The 19,046-nt window shown below is 45.1% G+C and overlaps 1 protein-coding gene across 1 annotated transcript in view; it reads left to right on the top strand.

Annotated features, from left to right (window-relative positions):
* MAF (MAF bZIP transcription factor) overlaps positions 1-16,326 on the top strand; it is a 347,162-nt gene extending 330,836 nt beyond the window's left edge. Inside the window, exon 3 of the mRNA XM_053608919.1 lies at positions 16,204-16,326. The gene's annotated coding sequence lies outside the window, so the exon portion shown is untranslated. The remainder of the gene's footprint in view (positions 1-16,203) is intronic.
* Positions 16,327-19,046: the final 2,720 nt, after the last annotated feature.

Genomic DNA, 19,046 nt, shown 5'->3' with positions numbered 1-19,046 from the left:
TATTTGTCTTGGTACATGGACACCAACAGTGTGCCATAACATTACACATAGGATTAGGAGTGGCGTTTTAAAATTATTTCATCTGTAATTATAGGCGAGATCAGTTTATTATTTAGAGATCCTTGAAAACATTTTAATTGAAATGGTCAGTGGTCTTTAACTGACCCTGTCTCAAGATACACTCTGGCAATCAAAGCATCTACAGCTATTGGGTTAATAAGGAGAGTCTCCTCTTAAACCAACTCATAAGCATTGTTTAAAATTTTGGATTTGAGGGTTTTGGGTTTTTTTTCAAGATTTATGGCATAGTTGAAATGAGGTCAAGTAGAAGCACAAAAGAATTTAATTAGAAATGTCCTCGCGTGCTCCCTATCGCTGTAAACCTCTCATAGGTTTCCCCGGAGGGCCTAGAGTCAATGGAGGTGGTTCGTACTTACTTTTTCTTTTTGTCTTTAACTCCTAATATGAAGGAGCTGCAATCTGCTGCCATTCTTCAATGGTGAATGCTAGGGGCCTAGACAATGGGGATAGAAGGCTAGATGGCAGCTGCGGGGAGCCTGGAGAAGCCTCCCTCTGATAGCAAGGAAAGGGCTGAGGGCCCCTCATGCACCTCAGAGGCCGGTCTCTGCAAGAATATTCATTCATTTCTTTGCAATGTTTTCTGAGCCCCTTCTATATCTCAGCCCCTGCCGTGCAAGGTGCAAGATGCCAACTGTGTTCTCAAAGGTCTTGTGGATGAACAGGACTCAACAAACAGAACAAAGCATCAAAGCATTAATGCCAGAGACGTGGGCAGAGTTCTGTGGAACCGAAAGGCAGGGTTGGAACCCTCGGCAGGGTGAGGGGCAACTGGAAGATTCCCCCAGAGTCTGGATCTTGACAGGTGTAGGGCTCCCCCTTCAGTGCATCTGGGTAGGGGGAGGCTCCAGGGACAGAACAGGGATATTAAGTGTCCCTGCTGCCTCAGAACTCTGTGATGTTCAAGAATCCTTCTGTACCTAAAGGGCTACAGCAGGAGAGATGCCAGGCTGCAGTTCACTGCAGAAGTCAGATACTTGCGTGGGAAGATCTGGCTGCTGAAGCCCACACTGGGGCCCCACCAGCCAAGGTCCAGCCAGCACGGACCAAGGAAATGTCAGGGTATCAGCACCCCCTGGGTCTCCAGAGGCTCTCTGAGCTAAGGAGGAAGGTGTCTTGAAACAGGGAGAGGCAGGGAGGACAGCCTGGACTCTGGAGAGGCTTTGCTGGCAGTAGGGGATAGGAGCAGGTTCAGTGTCAGTGTGTAACTGAGACAGTGACAACCATCACGACCGTCACTGCTAGTAACCAAGGCCACCAATCATCATGTGCCCTTCGTGCTGGGCACTTTCCCCCATTACTTTCAGTATTTATTACAACCCCCCCACCTGGTCAAGTCGTTTTAGAGTCTAGCCTTCTTCCTGACATTGAAGTGAAGAAGTGGCAGCCATCACTAAATTGGAGCACAGACTCAGAGGGCCTGCAGTCAGAGTGGCTGCCCCAGTGGTTTTCAGTTTGCACTTCACATTTGGAACATTGAGTTCTCTGTGTTCACTCCATGTGACTTTTCTCTTGGGCTTAACTTCTGGGCCAGACAGCCTCTGGAGCAGGGGAGACAGTGGCTTGGGGGTGGGGTCCCCTGGAGCATCCCAAATTTTGCATATGCCATTGTTATCAGTTGGCTTTGGTGGCAACAAAGCACCCCAACACTGTAGCAGCTTCAAGCAACCACCATTATAATGGCTTGAGTATCTTTCTGTACCTGAAGGGTCAGCTCATCCGGCTGGGTTGGTTCCAGGCTATGAATTAAGTCCAAGTCTATTCTCTGTGTCTCTGTCTTCCTTGGATATTTCTGTGTTGGTGAACAGTGGGAGCAAAAAAGGGCACATCCAGCAATGCTCAGGTGAGCAAAGTAAGTTCCGTAGCTGAGCTCGTCAGGAGACTCGGGTGACTGAATCACCTCCTATCCAACCGAGTCAGCACTGGCTTAGGGAATCCATGCCCCACCTATGGGGTCTCCAGGTGGGGGCAATCTGAAGTCAGAGGCTGCCACTCTCCCTGTTTATGCTTAGGACAAAGGCGGTTACTTTACCAGTTTGTTATTTCGAGGCCTGAGAACCATTCGCTGTGGCTCTGTCTTTGGGAGGTCCTGACGCAGACTTGTGCAAAATGGGTCGCCTTCCTAGATGAATCTGACTCACGTTGCATTTGAAAAATAAATGCCCACTAAAAGTAATTAAAGCACGCGCTGGTTCATGAATAATACACTATTTTACAACTATTTGCTGAGCATAATGAGACAAGCTACTAAATTGACAATGAACACTCTATTATGTGATTGCCAACTGTTTTATAAGATATTGAACGTATTCAGCTCCTTCTATCATCGTGTGCATTATCAAGCTATTGCTTTTTAATAAATTAATTTTCCAGACATCTCTGGGGTCTTTGTTTGAAATCTGGCTGAGGGCAAAAATGAAATTAACTGCGTGGTCTGTGCTGAACTTCTAGTGCTTGGTGGCTTACAAATAAGTGTCAGAATTGGCAGCCTCTGCAAAAACAACTGCGTGTGGGCCACAAGTGTGAAGGGAGACAGTGCCTTCAGCCAAGGACAGAGTGAAAAGAGCCACTAGCACCTTGACAGTGAAGGCCTCGCATCTCCAGGAAGGAGGATGGAGGATAGGCAGGCCTGCAATCAGTTTCTTAGATTATGTAAGGAAACCAAAAATTGGTATTTGATCATATTCCATTCTATATTCTTATTCCTGAATCGGCTTGTCTACAATTTTTCAAATGTCAGTGTTACCTCTGAAGGAAAGTTTTACGGATGTCTCATCCCCTTCCAGTGGGGCAGAGTGGGGTCCTTTCTTTTCCAATCCTACAGTACTTGTGTACACCCATTAAATCACATATCCCCTTGTGCCATTGTATTATAGCTCTGGAGAAGGCAGCCAGATTGAATCTCCCCACTCTGGAGCTATTACTTAAAGAGCAGTGGCACCCAAGAAGCACCCGGGATGGCTCTTTCATGGATCTGTTTCCAGCCCCTAGTCTGAGCTCTAGGGCAAGATAACTCATCTTTCACATTTCAGGGTGTTGAACATGACCCATATTGGGGTCTACTTAGCAATTGTTTGCTGAGTATAAATGACCCATTTGTACATTGACTTTCCCCTCATTCAGCCAAGGATCCTTTTTCATTGTATGAAAAACCTGCCTAGGTACCCAGTAAGAATAGAAGAGCAGACTACTGTTTTTACCACTTTTGGTTTTGTTTTATTTTGTTTTTTCACTCTCTTGCCCTGCGGTAGAGTACCATGGCCTCAAGCCCAGCTCACAGCAACCTCAAACTCTTGGGCTTAAGCGATCCTCCTGCCTTAGCCTCCCCAGTAGCTGGGACTAAAGGTGCCAGCCACATTGCCTGACTGATTTTTTCTATTTTTAGTAGAGATAGGGTCTCACTCTTGCTCAGGCTGGTTTCTAACTCCTGAGCTCAAGGGGTCGTGCCATCTTGGCCTCCCAGAGTGTGAGGATTATAGATATGAGTCATAACACTGAGCCAAGAATGGTATATCTTCCTGGTAATACCTTCTCCAACTGTTGATTAAACTGGGCTCTTATTTCTGGGACTATATTGAATCCTATCAACCAGAGGGGTCATGCTGGAGAAATGCCCGAGCTGCATGGGTCATGGGGTGTCGTGGGGAACAAAGTTGCCATGTTTGTAAGAGCCTTCTCAGTTAACCCCTTCATGGTCTAGGAAGGGACTGCGTTATATCAGGACTCTGAGCTTCTTTCTTTATACAAAAGGGACATTATCAAGTTCAACTATGGTACATAACTGGAGTTAATAACAGGAAGAAATGTTCTTATATAAATTTAGTAACATATAAAAGTGTTTTAAACGAGTGTGGAGGTAGCAGGGAACCACATCTATATTCCTATCTCCTCGAATTCACGTCTCACTACCCTGGCCTTGGTATTAGACCAGGGCATATTTTCTCTAAGTCTTTGTTGTAAGTGTGCAGTCTCCATATTTGTGATACTCCCTTTATGATACTTGCTTTCCTGATTTCTTTTGAAGTATGAACACATCCTCTGAATGTTGGGTTGGGATGGTTGCTAGAAGGATAAGCAGACAGAAACCTGGTAACTAGATGGCTGATAACACACAGATAAGAAAAATCACAGTTGAATACAATGGGTCAGGAATCTTCCTCTGTGCTCCGCGCCGAGACTACTGTCTTCTGCTCCATTACATAGGTGATTTTATTTCCACTTCTTCTGGCTTTCAGAATCTGGATGACACACTCCCCACCCCACCCCCACCTCTTTTTTTAAAAGAACTACCAAAGCCCCAGTAGATTACATTCTTGATAGTCTTTCGTTGAGGTTCATATCTGATATTAGTTTAAAAATTAAAATGTGACAAGAGCTTACTTCTGGTTTTATTACCAATTCCAAAATGTAGCATCCTGCTCTGCCATCCTTACCCAGCCCATTAAATATACTCAGCTCCCGCAGGGCTGGCTTTGGTGACTTCAATATTTTCTCCCAGATGAGCTTAGGGGATTGCTGGACCTGAGCCACCTGCTGTCCAGATTTTGCATCTGGGCAGGGTAACAGTACCTTGGCTGTCCCCGTTCCTCTGCCTGGGAGCTATTTTTTCCCCATTTTTCCAGAGTCAAAACTAATGTGACTACACAGAAGAACATGACGTTCCTTATTTTAATTTGCTTTTTGGGTAATTTTTAAAACAGATATCTGAAGTAGACCAGCCTGACAAGCTGCAGCCAGTTGTAGGCAAGTGATAATTGTAAATCTGGGCAGAGAAATATTACAGAATGCAGCCCTTCCCCATGGAATTAGAAAAAGGCATGACTGGGCAGGAGGTGGAAGTGGGAGGTGGGGTCAGTAATCTGTGTCTCTTGACTTTTACCACAAAATAAAAGAGCAACCAAGGATCTCAGGGAGCCCATCTTGCTGGGAAACAAGTGCATTTTGTCCGGGAAGGTTGGGCTATAATCTTAGAATGCTGGGTTCAGAAAGCACACACCACGGTGGGATTCCTAGGGAGACTGTGTGTCAATTGTGTTCATATACTTGATTGATTGCTGCAGACTTTAGGGAACCCTGGGGACTACCCATTTTTCAGGTCAACTTTGCAGACACAGAGAGGCATCTTTTCTTGCTAAAGATTGCTCCGTTGTAGAACCAACCTTTGAACTATGAGTATTCCATTGTACTGTATGATTTTCCAGGACTGAAGCATTGTTAGAAATCAGTGGTCTAGTCCTGTCTGCTCAAGACCACCCTCAAGGCCAGGGCAGGGTCTAGGCTGGGCTTTCTGGCGTCTGGTCCATTGCCTTCCAGGTGCCCTCTGAGCCACAATGCTTCTTCCTCAGTCCCATCTGTTGGTCACAACCTTCTGTGCATTCTCTCTGCCGCTGCTGGGTGGCAACCCCAGAAGCACCCGACTTTAGCCAAGTTTAGGAAGCTATGTCATAACCACCTCCTGCATCCAGTCCTCAGAGAGGTCCTATGCAATTTAATTCCAGAAAGTCCACTCCATGGGAAACATGGATGTTTCCCCAAAGCAAGGCTTTTCTGCAGGTTCATTTGGCATGCGTGTGTTTACAGCCCGTTTACAGAGCAGCCGTGAAATGCTAGCAGTCTCACTGAGTGATTGATATTTACCTCTTAAGAATGAAGGATTCGCTGTAGTGTTTTTATTATAATTTTTTTTTCTGTAAGCAACTATCCTGCAAATTGATAAGAGTCCCTTTTAATTAGATGGTGGGGCCATGTGCTTACCACTGCCTGCAAAACGCCCATAAACATGGAGTTAAATTAATTCACTGGCAGCCTGATGCTCAGAGCCCCAGAATCGGTCAGTGTATGAGGAAGTGGATTTAGGACCCATCTCACAGGGCAGAGAGACCCAGCATCTTTCCCTTTGAAACAGAGGGAAGGAATAACAGGGGCCCGACAGGTCAGCAGACTCTGTGGGCAGCACCACTGCTCTGGATGTTGAATCCCTAGTCTCTCGGCCTTGTCCTCACTCCCCGCTCCACAGGTGGATGGAGCCATCAAATGGCCTACACCCCACACCTCATTTGTCCCCCCTCACTGCCCAGCACAGAACATGGGGCATGTCTTCAGGCTGTTCATAATATTATGACACTTTTACGACTCCGCGGCTCTCTGGCCAGGCAAGCAGCCCCTCTGAGTGTGGAGTGAATTCCCCACACAGTGGACTAGTGCAGGGACAGAGCAGCACTTGATAGACTATTTAAGAGACACCCGTAAAATGCCTGCCTTCCATGTGAGCGCTGGGCACCCACAAGCATAGGGTGGGCCACTGAGTCCTCACCACCACTGTCCTCATGGCCCCATCAAAGTCTGTTTCCAAGGGGCTGCTGAAGACAGAGCCGGTCCTTCTGGTCTGGCAGTGAGAGATTTAAAATAGACATGAGTAAACCCCTGCTGTGGCCTTTGTCCTTACAGGGATAAAGTTCATGTGACCCAGGTATTGTAGGTCTCGTTTAGAAGAAAGAAACTCTGCCATGCCCAGGATCACATGACTGGTGGGAGAGGAGGAGGTGGATGTGTGTGAACGGGCTTTCCACCGCACTGGATTCTTTCTCCAAGACATCTGTGTCCTTATGGATTATCAACTAACACCTCATCCTGGCATGGCCTTCCCCTCCACGCCTCACATTCAGATTGGCCCACCATGGTGATGCTGGGAGGAGGACACAGGGCCCACTCTGCATGACCCCAGCAGGTGCCACTGTCATTGTAGTCTATGTGCACAATCCTCCCGTTCCAGCTTCTGACGAGAGCACTCTCAGTGGAAGCCCTGAGTGGGACCCTCAGAGACTCCCAACCCACCGCGTCCACTCATTCATCTTCCTGAGGAAACTGCCTCATACCCCAGCCTATAGGCAAACAGAGGAGAAACACCTGAATTTTCAACCAGACCCAATGTGGGCAGAGGGCCCCTTCCTGCTGTGTTTCATGCCTACCTTTGTGTATCTGTGGAAATGTTTATGGTAAACATAAACATTTAAATGTTTATGCCAACCTTGGAAAAGGATGCTGGACGCAGTGGAAACACCGCCATGGACTCAGGAATCACGATGGCCCAAGTGGGAAAGTTCACAGCCACGGAATTGCACGCAGGTCCCAAACCTTGACAGTGGTCTGTGGATTTCCTGCCCTGGAACTTAAGTCAGAGCAAGAGCTGGTGAAGCTTCTTCTTCTTCATCTTATTGCTAAGCCCAGGTCTGATTCTCAGGGCACCCTGCCAACCACCAACATGCTCATTTAGACTGATAGTTAGTAATAAGTTATTTCAGTATTTTCTTAGTTGTTCATATTTTCCTTGGAGATGGTATACTTTTAATCCTTTCCCTGCAACTAGAATCTCATACAACTCAGTATTTTTTTTTTAAGTCCTCAAATAATGGGTTTTCATCTGTTTCCCAGAAGGAAACTGGTCTTTACATCTCTCTCCACTCAACTGTTACATCAATGTTGCCGAGACTTTTTATGTCTAAATATTTTTGTTCAAGGTTTTTTGATGAGAGTATTTGCTCAGACTAGCAGAAGAGGTATTATTTTACTTTTCTAATAATATGTTGTTTTAAAAATATTAGCAGAGACCAAATGGGCAAACAAAACCAGTACTTCAGCTTATCATTTATTTCAAATTTTTAACAAGCAATAATGAGATGGCAGGTAGAAAGGGGTCTGCGGTACATCCACACTCCGGGTTTGGGAAAAGCTGGGCATGAGTGTTCAAGGTTACCAGGAGTGCAGTGAGGTGGAGAGGTGAGGAACTGAACGATTGGAGAATATCGTTCAACCGTGGCAGAAAGTCAGACTCCCCTGGCCGAAGCTGCAGGGAGGTGGTGTTTGTACACACACAGCCTTGAAAGCTGACTCTGAGAACCAGCCAGTTATCTTAAAAAAATGAAGTGGCCAAGAATAACCTATCCGTTTTTATTTTCTTCAAACGTATTTTTCTTTGTGTGATGCAGCCCTAAGGTTCTCCACCCCATTCCCTGAAACTTAAACGCCATTCCATTTCTGTCAGTAAGTGTCAACTGCAGAGAACTTTCTGGAGGATGAATTCCTGGACCCGAGTCAGCTCACAGCAGTGCCGTAACGCTTCTGTAGGCAGTTGGGCACATTTTACAATCATTGGCAGGTTTTGTCTTTGTTTTTATAACTTTTACTTTTTAAAATGTATTAGTGCTTACTTTCATGGTAGAAAACGTGGGAATACAGATAAGCATAAAGAAAAAGTCACCCACATTCCCTCTACCCAGCTGTAAGCACTAGCAAGCACCTTCCAACTTTCCCTCTTAGTTTACATGTGCAAATTCATGAATATATATTTGTCTAACAAAAACGGGATCATGTCCTACAAACTCTCTTATAACCTGTGGTTTTCACCTAATACGTGATAAACATCATTTTGGTTGATTAAATTTCTTCCACAGCATCATTTCCTGGGAGAGAACCTCACCCCAAACGTGACATATTTAAAGAGATCTCAGTTTTTCATTATTAGTATTATTTCTATTATCATTGCTTTAAGAAACACATTTCTCTATTGGCGCCCCCGGGGAAGACTATTGTTTCTGTTAACAAATAGGTATCAAAAAAAAAAAAAAAGGCAGTGGCCTATATTCAAGAGATTTGAGGTTGAAGGTAATTGTTTTTAATAATAGCACTTCTCAGATCCATTAGTGTATTAATGCAGTTTTTGAAATCCAACATTCCTGATATGTGCATGGGTGTACACACACAATCACTGTCATAGCAGTTGTCCAAACTGTGAAGATTGTCTTGTTTTAAGATTAACTCCTATACTTGAGTTTCTGGGTCAGAGGGTCTGGTTTATATTATTAACAATGATAATTGTGATTTTATGTAAAATGATATGTTGTCACTGTTGAGATTGAACAGGAGGCACTGATATTGATATATAGGTGTCCATTTTTTCCATGTCTTCCGCTTCTCTGTTTTGTTTTGTTTTGTTTTTTGAGACAGAGTCTCACTTCACTATGTCGCCCTCGGTAGAGTGCTGTGGCATCGCAGCTCACAGCAACCTCAAATGATTCTCTTCCCTCAGTCTCCCAAGTAGCTGGGACTACAGTGCTTCTGCGTTTTAAAGGTCCTGAAACTGTGAAGGCCTTGGGAACATTTAGAGTGATTTATGCAGGCTTCTAGAAGGTTCTGGGTAACATGACTGAATTATTATTACTATTATTATTTTGAGACAGAGTCTCACTCCATTCCTTGTGTACAGTACCATGGCATCATAGCTCACAGCAACCTCAAACTCTTTAGTGGATGTGATCCTCCTGCCACAGCCTCCCAAGCTACTATAGGCGCCTGCCACAACACCCAGCTAGTTTTATATTTTTACAGAGATGGGGTCTTGCTCTTGCTGGTCTCAAACTCCTGAGCTCAAGTAATCTACCTTCTACCTCCAGAGTGCTGGGATTAGCCCAGCCCTGAATTATTTCTCAAATCATCCAGGGAGGATCTGCTCAGCTTTCCTCCTGGAAATGAATTTGAAGGCAGCCACTAATAAGAGCAAAAATTCAGATACTTCATCACAATTCCCAAACTTCATCTTAATTCCCAAACAGAACCAAGTTAAGCCCTGTCTCAGCAAAACAGGTGAAGAATTCTGAACATTTCCCAACTCGGCCAAGAAAAGTCTCCAGACTTTCTCCTCACACTATCAGAAGGCTGGTGAAACCGGCTGACCCAGAGTGTAGCTTGCTGCTTTGTGCTTTCTGCATTCAGCCTTTTTATTTCGCTGACATAGGCTCCTCTTCTGTCTTGGCTCCAGATGGGAAGGAGCATTCCGTACCCAGGAACTTTCAGTGGCATCTCCGGGTAAGATTAACACTGTCTTGTGCCAGACAAGGAGATCATCTGGGGGAAATAAACTCACCAGCAGCAAAGCCACCTGGGTGAAACACACCTGCTCTTCTCCTAGAAAACCTGCAGGGAAGATAAAAGCCAGCCGTGGGCAGCCCAGAAAACATTCTCTTGCCAGGGCCTTAAAAATTTCCATATTGTTTGACCCAGGATTCTCCTTGGGATCCAAGTTAGGAAAATAATCAAACTATCCCTCAAAAGTCTTACACAAATATATTTACTAAACTATTTATATTAGTGAAACATGGAGGTGGGGGGCATTTACTCTCTAAGAAAAGTAGAACGATTAAGTAACTACTGTTTGTCTGTTCACTAAATACAGGATTATGAAGGCATTAAAAGATTTGAAAATGATTTAGTTTAAAATATATAAAATTGTGTATGGGGTATTAGCTCAACTATATAGAACTAAAACAAGACACAAATTCGTTTTTAAATGCATCAAAATAGAAATACCAGAATATTTACGCTGGTTATTATGAGTGGTAAGACTGAGGGTTAGTGCATGTTTTAGGTCTCCCAGACAAGCTTAAATGCTGAGCTCACATTTTAAGTTTCTAATAAAAACAGCAATAAGTTTTGTTTAAAAGAAAATTATTCAGCAATTATATCTAAGATCAGCTCTTTAAATGATGATGGAACATTTTTATGAATCAATCTTGCAAATCATATTTAAAGGATATAAAGAGTAAAGCCTTATTCAGATAAATTCCACACTTGTGCAGCTTAGAGAAACCTAAACAGTTCTGTGAATTGAAAAAAAAAGGAACGAAGGAATGTAAGTGGAGGGGCGTAAGAGACACAGGCGCTCTGTCCGTTCTGTTTGTGGTCTTTTACACCCCTCCACTTTCCTTTCTTCCTTGTTTTTTATCAATTTACAGAATTGTTTAGGTTTCTACTAAAAACAGAAAAACTAGCCGAGCGTTATGGCTGGTGCCTGTAGTCCCAGCTACTCAGGAGGCTGAGGCAAGAGAATCCCTTGAGCCCAAGAGTTTGGTGCCATGGCACTCTACTTAGGGTGACAGAGTAATTAGACTCTTGTCTGAAAAAACAAAAAAACAAAAGTAGTATTACATGAACAAAGAATTTCAGGTAAGCATTTTGCACAAAGTATTGGTAAGAAAAGTAGAATTTCTCCTCAGGGGTGCCTAGCATCAAATGAGACATTTTCCCACTTCCAAAACATAAAAGGACAAGGTCCTAGGCCGGGCGTGGTGGCTCACACCTGTAATCCCAGCACTCTGGGAGGCTGAGGCAGGGGCAGTGCCTGAGCTCCTGAGTCTGAGACCAGTCTCAGCCAGAGGGACACCTTGTCCCCCCATCTCTACAAATAGCAGGCAGTGTGGTAGGTGCCTATAGTCCCAGCTACTTGGGAGGCTGAAGCAAGAGAATCACTTGAGCCCAAGAGTTTGAGGTTGCTGTGAGGGTGACAAAGTGAGACTCTGTCTCAAAAAAGAAAAAAAAAAAAAGGCCCAGATCCTGATGAACATCAGCTAACATGAGGAAAGCTGGAGGAAGCACAGGGCCTCTGTAATCAGCGTGAGTGATGGAGAGCCTTCATTTGCATATCTCTATTTGGAAAATTAGAAGGAGCTTTTATTCTCTCATGCCTAAGAAGCAGCAGGGCATGGCCTTGCAAACAGATCAGCTTAGAATGCAAGACAATCTTTCTGAGTGGTGTGGCACGTTTTCATAAAAGCGGATGACGTGTCAGGCGGGAAGCAGCAGCAGCTAAGGACTTGCAGCTTGTGGGGTAAGTTCATCAGCTGGCCTGAACCCCAGAGGGTTCGGGGTGTGCGTTTTGGTCTCTGTGCTGTGTTGAGATGGGGTCCACGGAAAGGACAAAGGCAGGTCATTCACGGGTGGAATGATGAGAACCCAAAGGTGAAGAGGCTCCGCTGAACTGATTTTTTTTCCTACCCAAACCGAATATAGACTCACTCTGAATTTCCACTCTAATTAAAGTTGTGAACTCTGTCCTGAGGGAAAATGAAAGACAAAATGCTTATACTTTAAATAAGGAGGCTGGCTGCTTGGGAATGTAAGTAGTTACCTGTTGGGGAGATAGGATGTTAAGATAAGTTTTTTAAAAAGTTGCACTGGCAACACTCATCATTGAGAAGCTTACAGACAAACACAAACACGCAGGTGCCGGTGGTGTAACCTGTGATGGGGGGTGGCTTTTCAAATGCTGGTCCATCACTGACATCCACTAAAAAGCTGGTAAAAACTCAGAAATAAGAGGTGGGAGGCGGATAAAACCAAATACCCATGAAGAGTAGAAAATTAATAATGAAAGATGGTAATGTCCTTGTTCAAATAGTGGTAGTCTCAGTCTTTTTATTTTCCTTTCTAAAAATGTCCTTTATTGTTGCTGTATCATTTCATCAGTGGACACAATTCAGAGCAGTTTTGTCAATGATTACGTGGATGACATTTCATCATATTAAATAATTTCAACCAAACTCATTTGGATGTGTCGAGAAGCAGAAAGAGTTAATATGCAGGGCAAGTATTGCTATTTTAGATGGTTGTTTTTTTTTTCTTCACATAAGTATCTAAAAATGGTCCCTGCTGGTGGCCAGAATGGGCAGTGATATTGCAAGCCAAGTCTTTCTGGCCTAGCATTGACCTTGATGAAAGTGATCAGGCCTCCTTCATTGAAGTTCAAAACAAAACCACTCATAACCCCATTTTAAAGAGCAAAACCACAAGCCACAGGCTTCAGTCATTGCTGGGGATGCTTCAATTTCTTGTTTCCTATTGATAAGTTGCAGCAAGGTCTTTGTTAATCCGGCATGAAGGGGAAACGGGCTGCCTTTGGGTTTAAAGAAACTCAGGGAGCACCCTCGGGAGAAAATGACTCCAGAGAAACTCTTACTCTTCCTGCCTGGGTGGATTCTGTAGCACTGGGGCAAGGGTGGAGAGCTCTGGACACTGAGTCCATAAGTAGCCCAGGGAAACAAGGCCAGGCACAGACCCAGGGACACGCAGAACAGGAGAGGGGTCTATTGGGAAATGTTGGTGGGGCCCGAGCCATGCTCGCTGGATCAACGGCATGTACAAAAATGATAGCAAGAGGAAAGCCAGATCCCACTCTTAGGTAGGAAACCCGCTGGTCTTCCTTCACTCATGGAATACGTATAGGCTGCCTACAGAAGGGTGGGGATTGTGGGAGGCATGCGGGATCCGAGGTGAGTGGAGATGGCCTTACATGTTGGCTCTGCCGTGCACCAGCTGTGGATAGAGCACGTCAGCACAAGATAAAAATGAGTGTGTAATCTTCCTAAACCATCCACTGGCACAGGGTAGCTGGCCAGTTAATGGTATCTGCTGTGTCAGTAGCAGTGGTGAGGACAGAGTAGGATCATTATTACACACAAGTTTGGGCTGCAGATGCCCATCTGTACATACCCAGATACTCCTGGGCTGAACGATGGGGTTATACCCTGATACATCCGTTGTACGTTGAAAATATTATTGAGTCAAAACACATCTGATACTCTGATACTTCTGACCTACTGAGCATCATAGCTTAGCCTAGCCTACCTTAAACATGCTGAGAATTAAGTTAGTGTATGATTGGGCAAAACCATTTAATACACAGACTTGTTGAAATAATAAAGTCCTGAATATCTCATGTAAGCTATTGAATACTATACTCAAAGCGGGGAACAGTGGTTGTAGAGGTATTTGAAGTACAGTTTCTACCGAATGTGCATCGCTTTCTCACCCTTGTGTTTTGTCCAGGGCTGGGTTTGAACCCACCACCTCCGGGAGTGGGGCCGGCACCCTACTCCCTAAACCACAGGCACCTCCCTACCCTTGTAAACTTGTAAAATCATAAGTCAGACATAATAAGTTAGGGACTGTGTATACACATATATGTGTATAAATGCCCGTGTGTGTGCGTGTACAAGCATGTCTAGTGTATGTACATGTGTGGTGCATTATATATACATGATGTGTGCATGTGTGTACACGCATGTCTGTTTACATATAGAGATAAGTATGTATCATGAAAGATGGTGAGAAATAACCTTGGCCTTAGGAAGGTCTAAAACTAAAATAGGAATTTTGCCATTTGATCATCTGTCTAGGAATTTTCCACAGAATTGGCCAAAGGGATTAATGCATGTGGGATGGAAAAATGGCCCACAGAGATCGGCAGCATCTGACGGGGGGGAGCTTTTGTTCTTAGGCCTTAGTTCATCTTCCGGTCACCTAGAGAACTTTTGATAAAGTTGGTTAGTACCTGTATATTGTGAAGACTCCTATAGACCCAAGATGAAAATTCCCATGTAGCAGGGACTGGGGAGGGGTTTGCCTTAATTTTGAATTTCTAGAATATGACACTTGGTATGTTTGTTGAATGAATGTCTAAAGACTTGGTCTATGTGACTTAGGGAGTTCCTTGACTTGGCTGAATCCTCATCTCCCCTTCAAAAGTTCGCCCAGCCTCACTGACCAGCCTGACAGAGGATCCACAGAGGTGGCCGCCAGGGTCTCAGTGGTATTTTGGACATCATTTTGGGTGATGAGTCTCCCCTGTCTTCCTTAATGGTGGCTTAACTTCCACTTTCACCAAATACTTAAAGCTCCCCAAGAGTCAAACATATAAAGTCACCTCTCTGCTCAGCTGCAGGTGGTCCATCCTATCAGATAGTGGTGGCATTGGTGCAGGGATGCTGGTGACCTTGAAATCAAACAGACCTGGCATGAGTCAGAGCTCTACCAACTTAGGAGTTGTGTGGACAGAGGAAACTATAAGATCTCTTGGTTTCTATTTGTTCATCCCTAAAACAGGAGAAGGGGCAGACTGGCAGGTAGGCTTATGGTCACTGTAGACATCAGACTTCATGTTGCTTGCTTAGCACAGTGTGCAGCTCGAGAGCCTTCTCACAATGACAGGAAATTATTTTCATGAACATAAAGACATTCTTTTTTTCAATGGTTGTTCATTAAGCCTGCTATGTGACAGGGGAGGTCAAGGCATCATGGCCAAGATGGTAACAAAGTAGGCAGATTTCATGTTATAGGAATGGAGAGAGAAGTGAGCGTATAGAATAGAGTCTATAAGTAAATAATGTGTCCAGTGGGATAGAGTGTTGAGGAGAAAAATAGAAGGTCCAGGAAGAGAGAGGGATGGATGGACACCACGGTTGTCAGAGGGAGGTAACACCTGAGCAGCGAGCAGAAAGCAGCAAGGAAGAAAGGCAAGTAGGCCTCTGCGAGCAAAGTATTTCAGAATATGGGAAAGTCATTAAGGAGACCTTGAGTTAGGAGGAACACAGAACATCTAAAATGGCTTCTAGAAGATGAGAAGGTGCTAGAACATGGATCAGAGAGTTAGCTGGAGACCAGATGATGAGAGGACTATGTCAAAAAAAAACTGGAGTGAGGTGAGAAACGGTATCAGTTAGCTTTTCCTGCATAACGAGTAATCCTGAGCCAGTGTCTAAAAATAACAAAATTACTATTATTATTATTATTATTCTTATTACAGTTCTGGGGGTTGAGCAGGGAGGTTCTTCTTATCTGGGTTGGCTCTGCTGGGGCTGATAATGTGGATGACCTCACTTTTGTCTGTCCATTAGGCTGAGGATAATTTGGGCAGTGGCTTTGCCCCTCTCATCGTTCAGCAGGCCATCCCAGGCTCATTCCTATGATAAAGGTTGCAGGATTCCAAAGAGCAACAGGGAAGGGCAAGCCCCAGAGTGGGAGTACTTTTCACATTGGCCAAAGATAGTCATGTGGCCAGGGTCAGAGTCAGGGTGGGAAGGGGCTTCCCAAGGTATATCCTGATGACTGCTTTTGCAAATGATCCACCTTAGAAGCAGTGAAGAGTTTGGACCAGAAAAATGGCATTATCTGGTTCATAGTTTTAAAGGTCCTATGATCATAAAGATTTTGTAAGGGAGGATATAGCTGGCTGGGAGGATGTGTAGCCAGGCTGCTGGCCCCTGGAGGAGAGTGATGATGTTTCCTGGCCTGACGTGACACACATGCCCCCTGCACTCTCCTGGAATTTCGGCAGGAGCTTTCTCTCCCTCCATCTTGCCACGTGGACTTTCTCATGTCCCTGTTGGCACAGGGCTGGAAGCCATGATGCAAATGAAAAGGGCTGAGTGTCAAGGAGAACCCAGTGTAAGTAATAACAAAACACCTTAAGGTGAAATTAAGCGATAGTCATTTCTCTTTTCTTTCTTTCCTTCACAGAAAAATATGATGCTGGCATGCTCATCGCGTGAGACAGCTTGGCCCACAGACAGCCACAAAGCACAAAAACAAAACACAAACTCAGAGAAGAAACAAGAATGGTGTTTTCCTGGCGTCTACAAGAAGCGCTTTATTTTTCCTCCAGATTTCTTTTCTAAAAAAATAACAAAAACAAAAAAACTGAAACGAACGTTTAAAGAAACAGTACAAACTTCAGGTGATCATATTCAAGCATGTTTTTCTTTATGAAGCATAGGATGGGAGGGAGAGAGGAATATGTTGGCAGGAGAATGGAAATTGTGGATGATGACGGAACGGGACAACTCTCTATTCCCCACCCCACAGCATCCTGCATGTTCTTCAGGACAACGAAGGTATCTAGGGAATGATCTGCAGAATTCGTTTTAATCTTGAAAGAAATTTGGGTACAACTTTGGCAACGAAGGCTCTGACCAGCCCTTCTGCCACCCCGTAGCTCTGCCTACTTCACTTCACCTCTGAATATCACACCGGTGGGCTGGGACCAGGGTGTGAGATTTCTCTGCCCATCCTTGCCAAGGCAGGTCAGCCTTGGTCAGAATGAATGAAACAATTATCTCCTGGATCAATGCGACAAGGACGGAGGAGCACTGTTCCTTTCTCCCTAAAGCCAGCCTGGGGCTGCAATGGTCAGTGGCGGTGGCTGGGTAGGGCAAAAGGACATGGGGCTATTCCAAACAGTTGAGAGAGAATTGCTTGTGCTTCTACAGAGAGAGAGGGGACCCACCTACCAAGCAACCTGTCACTTTCAAGCAGGCCATCAGTGGAAAGCAGAGGGACCCAGCCCCGGGAAAGTGAGAGTTGTCCCTTCACCCCTGCAATCCCCAGATTCCCATTGGTACTTAACATTTTTCACTCTGTTGTGACTGCTCTTGTTTCCTTTACTCTTGCGGGTGTGTGTTGGAGGGACATGGAAACCCCCTGGATGATAAACTTGGAAGGGGGCCAGCGGTGGAGCAGGCCAGTGCATCCCTCCTGGCTGCTCCCCGGCTCAGGCTGACTGGCTGCCGAGTCGCTCTTGGATCAGCCTCTCACTGAGCACCCACAGGGCGTGGGCCCTGTCTTCGCTCTGAGCCTCCGGGGACGGCAGGCAGCGGCAGCAGTTGTTGAAATACATCCCTCCCAGACCCTCGAGTTCCGGGGCAGCAGCGCAGTAGACGGTGGTAGCCGCTCCTTGTTGCTGGAAATCAAAGAAAAAAAGACAGAAATTTAAGCAAAGGGGTGAAGAACCCGCACAGTGACTTACTTGACTGCCTGGGAATCGGCAAGCCTCCCCCACTGCATCTTGGCGTGGGCAAGGCGACTATGGTATGATGATGTGACCGCGCTTGTAAAGCTGGTGTGACTTCTGACACCTCCTATCGGAAAGGGCTTTGAAAATAAATATACCTATCAATAACCCACGGTAGCTGCCTCTTCCACGAAAAGAGAAAAAGAAAGATGGGAGCAAGTTCCACTCGCCCTGGACTTCTTCCTGTGGGATGGAATTCGACACCAAGATGTTTGTAGAACCTTCTGTCTGAATTAAAACAACCACTCTCAATTATGGGCCATCAGCTAGAAACTTGAAGCGGGGCCGGGTCCAGACCTTTCTTTCATTGTTTGCCCCTGGTACTGAGAAGCGAAGGGTTTGCAATGCTGTGTCAAAACATTTAAAGCACACACATCTCAGACCCAGGATACATTTATTAATTCATCCAGATCCCAGGAAAACTTTCTTCTAAATGTCATTGCCCCAATTTGCAATGGGACCATGGCTTAAGGGCGTACATGTCGTCCTAGCCCACTTCAAAATGCAAGTTGCAAAGAGTCCCACTGATCACTTTGGGTTCATTTTGAGTCCCACTGGGGCTGTAGGGCTGTGTGCAAGGATGGGCCTCACATCATCCCGACTGACAGAACACTGTCACCGACGCCGTAAAGAGGGCAAGAAATCACTGTGCTTTGCAAGCCATAATTAAAAATAATAGGCTGCTGTTCATAGGGAGACACAGTAGGCGCGGCTCTAATTTAAAACCAATACAGTTTATCTGGCATCTTATGATTATTTATGTGCATCAGAGCCCTCGCTGCATCAACTAATTACCAACTGACGGGAAGGAGGACCCAGAGAGGTAACAGAAGATGAGGTTCCTATTAGGAAAGCGTTAAGGACCTTTGATGGCAAGGGGGAAATGGGTTTCTGTCTGCACCTGAGCTCACTGTTTTGCTGCCCCTACAGGACTAAGCGGATCACAGTGGAGAGGCGCCTCCACCCCCTCCATGGGGTGGGGCTTTCCCTCACCACACTCGCATTCTCAAATCTTCGAGAGTCAAGGCCCTTCTGAGAACCAGAGTCCCAAGGTGTTATAATTTGAGAAAAGTGCTATAAAGCAGACTCGGGCTTTTGTTCAGTGTCGGGGTCTGTGGTCACGTTGGAGCTGGTCTCAAAACTGAATGGACAAACCTAGTCAAGTGAGGTGACCATGGGAGGGGTATGGGCTGGGAATGAGAAAAACAGGCTGCTTCATGATCTTGGACAAGTTCTAAGACTCCAGAATTTGAACAACTTTGCTACCATACCTACTCCAAACAGCCAGTTATTACCTGGGATTCAGCACTCTCTTCTCCAATTGATTTTTGTGGCTCAAGTCTAATGGAAATGAGTTCATGTCATCCAAATTTCCTTTCACTGAATTATTATTCCTTATAACCCTGAGCTTAGCACCTGGCACATTTATCTAAACAATCTCAAGTGGTTTATCTGACTCCTCTGCCTCCTATGTGGGGGAAAGGGAAGCAAAATTACCTCTTAACACAAACAG

This window comes from Nycticebus coucang, chromosome 2, assembly GCF_027406575.1.
Source record: "Nycticebus coucang isolate mNycCou1 chromosome 2, mNycCou1.pri, whole genome shotgun sequence".
Taxonomy (NCBI): Eukaryota; Metazoa; Chordata; class Mammalia; order Primates; family Lorisidae; genus Nycticebus; species Nycticebus coucang.
This window is presented reverse-complemented; position numbering and strand designations above follow the sequence as displayed.